We start from the raw sequence: 3,908 nt of genomic DNA on the forward strand, positions 1-3,908 counted from the left end.
ACAAAAAATCACCAGTAGCATTACAAACAGTTAAACATAATGTGCGCGCACAACCCTTGGCTTGACTTATCAAGCACACTACTGCCCCCAGTGGCCTGATCAGAGCATGCCAAAGTTTTTGGTTTTTGGGCAGACGGACGGACAGATAGATGGACGACCAACTGATGACAATACCCTGCGGCCAGTGTGGCCGTGGGTGAAAACCACTGACAGGAGACCAAGTGAAGTAGGCTGTTACATATGATACGATATGGATCTCTCCAAATGTGAACATTGATGGAAACATCATAAAAGTACAGTGATATCTAGAAAGTGTATAATGTCAGCTAGTTGTTTTTAGATATATTAACCCATTATAACCCAGTGCTACTTCTGTGGCCGTTCCCAAAGAAATTTTTCTCTGTATTTAATCTTTCTTAAGTTTATCAAAATTTATTATAGTATTATCCTCTGTATTTTACATTTTTTTAGTGAAAATCAGATATTTTTCCATATTTGATTTACTTATCATGTCGATGTTTATAAAAGCTCAGATTAAAGTTCATTTCAAAGTTGAGGGTTACTATATCAGACACAACAAAAACTAAAGAAAAGAGACTTTATCAGCAAGAACCAATAACTGAGTGTCAACTCCATGGGTTTTATTGTTGAATCACTGCTGTAGGACAATGACAATGTTTCCACATTCATAGGTTACTAAACATTATAGATGCTTTGGTTGCCAGTGGCTGTTGAGTCTTTGAGGGTTAATCAGTAAATGGTAATATTATAGATTTGAATAAATTGATGCTGCACCCTGTGAAGCTGCATTTTCTCCAGTTTAGGGTTGCTATGCTAGGCTATTTCAATTCTTCTTAAGTATGTGTGAGCTTGTGGGTTTGCATATATATGTGTGTGTGTGTGTGTGTGGGTGTGCGGGTGAGTGGTGGTGGGTGTGGGTGGGGGCGGTACTGATTTTTAAACTGATATGTAAAGCACTTTGTGATACAGTTTTTAATCTATGAAAAGTGCTATATAAATAAAGATTATTATTATTATTATTATTATTATTATTATTATTATTATTATTATTATTATTATTAATACAAATAGAAGAAGAACGTTCTTTTAGCACACTTGTCTATTTAGTTTAAATGCTGTTTATCAGTGTTGGCACTAGTCTCATATATCTAGACCCAGGCATCATTCACCATTGTTTGGGAACAGGGGAAAAAGTTCTTGGGAAGCATAGAAATAGTTTTGTGCACATGAGGAGGTGCATCATGGTATTAAAATGATTCAGTCTGTACAAATAAAAAAATAGGACCAATGGCTCTGTAGCTCACTGGCATGTTCTGTTAAGAATCAATAACAAGTTGAATTTGCGAGGTTCTAGTGCTATGTTAAAGTCCTGTGGTCTTGATGTAGGATATCAATCTCCTAATAGAAGTGGGTGGTACTTTCACTGGAGGACAACTCAACTAATTAAATCAAAGTCCATATATGACTTCCTATTAGTGCTCAATAGTAAATATTTTGATATCTCTAACCATTTCCATGTTATAGTAATCAAAATATGGACCATTCTAAGTAAAGGCAAATGTTTAATATTTCAGAAATTCATCAAAAAAAAAAAAAAAAAAAAAAAAAAAAATATATATATATAATATATATATATATATATATATATATATATATATATATATATATATATATATCAAAACTGTGAACAAACTTTGTAGACATTGTCTCAAGGAAGTTGCATAAAAAAAAAAAAAAGAATCCGACAGCTAATTTCAGAGAAGAAAACTGTTGAAATCTACACATTGGTGACGTTGAGTTTGACCCTTCAAGGTCACCAAAGGACAAACATTATGGACCCAAATGAGTCCAACTAGTAGCTTCGTCAGAGAAGATTTTTGAAGACAAGGCTGGATACAGTGCGTTCACAACAGCTCATGGCCTATTGGACGATGAGACAAAATGTGCATGAAAAGACGTGTCTTTGCCTAAATTTGCCATTTGAGGTGTAGTTGAAACTTTGAGGTTGTTTTTTTTTTATGTAGTGATGGACTGTCAAAATGATAACACACACGAAGAAAGGAAGAAGAATGATCATCTTCACACTGCATGACTGAAATATTCATCCTTACTCCAGCAGTGAACTTTTAGTCAGACTAGACGCTTCAATAGTTTGTCTCATATGACATGTTCTATATGTCTTGCTAGCTCGTTAAAATTACTGATTTAGATACAATTTCTGATCCTATCTTCTGTAGCCATGATTAGAGATGGGAACTGATAAGAATTTAGTGATTCCGATTCTTATTGATTATTATTATCGGATTATGGAATGACCTATAGCACAAATAGCTTTATTTGCATTAAATCTTTCATGTCAAACATGCACGAGTGTGTTGCATTTGATTAGAACAAAAACTTAAGCAGGGTTATTAAGGGAGTAGTTAAAGGAGTGTGAGAGGTATCTCCTGCAGCCTCTGAGCCATGTCATCATCTCATTGTAATTCTTGGACATGGAGATTATTCATAAACAATAGTGAAAGAAGGCTGACGCAGTGAAATGCCGCTAACATTAGCAGTAACAGAGGTGTTAAACTTTAGTGGCTGCGACAGAGGACACCTTGCTGTACGTCAGGGTCACTGCCCCCTTCGCTAAGCTGCCAATCAAAGATGTTACACTCATGCAGTTTAATTGGATGCTGTGGTTAAATTATTCTACATGTTGGAAGTATTTAATGGAAGCTCTGCAACTGTATCAAATTGTTGTCTTTAGTGGTGAAATAAAACCACACTTTAGAATGCTTATCTACCAAAATGCAGAAATGATGTGTGACGCATGTGACATGATGACATCATAGAACTGATAAGTGGAATCGTTAAGAAAGCAGACTAATGATTCCAAGGATTTGAGCTACTGGGAACCAGTTCTCCACAAAAACTGGTTCTCACTTCCCATCCCTGGCCATTATTAACATTCTCTATGTAATTTGCAGGCTTGTCTCTAACATGTGCATTTATTGAACCCTGTTTTGACAAATGGAGTCAGTAAAAATGGCATGTCACGGTAGTTCACATGTGTTTTTGCAAGTTTGGGTCCTGAGATGACACCAGATGTCTGTTTTTGGTCTCGAGCTGAAAAGGATTGGGAACCCCTGCTTTAGAGTGTGGTATTCAGACCTACAATGAAAGCAAACAGAGGCTTTCATTTGTGAAGCATGAAGCCGTTTTTGTGTGCTTGCCTGTTGTACGTGCTCTCCAGGCTTACGTGTGCATATGTCTGCTTTGCCCTTTTAATCCCCTCAGAAAAGGGGATTGAGAATGGCCCCATATACCTCTTTCCCGCAACACCACAGCACACGTGTTCCCAGCACAATGAAGACATTGAGTGGAGCGATCATCCCCTTGCACCCCTGGTACCCATAAATCTTCCCCCGTGGTTCAGAGGAGAATTCCTGCAGACAGTTTGGACCTCGGTCTGGTCTGATCCGATCATGTTAGACTACAACACTGGCATTCACGCACACACACACACACACACACACACACACACACACACACACACACACACACACACACACACACATTACACACTACATATTACACATTTTTTACCACTGACCTCATGATGATGTCTCTGTAAGTTTAAGCTATAAGAAAAAAACAAAAAGATAAATGTTCATGTTCACAGTTGGACCAAATGTTGACAGTAAAGATGTCAGACAGGACCTGAGTTGAAATAAATCATATTAAAGGAGCAGATGATTCACACAGTGTGTGAAGCTGTCTGGCCTGTTCAAATGTTCATGGGCTAAAATGGATTTTACCAAGAAGCCTTCAGCTGTAAGCGGAGAAAGTCACAAATCAATCCAAGCTATCCCATTCAAACAAAACCACCTCTTCATCTGTCT

Source organism: Sphaeramia orbicularis, chromosome 8, assembly GCF_902148855.1.
Source record: "Sphaeramia orbicularis chromosome 8, fSphaOr1.1, whole genome shotgun sequence".
NCBI lineage: Eukaryota > Metazoa > Chordata > Actinopteri > Kurtiformes > Apogonidae > Sphaeramia > Sphaeramia orbicularis.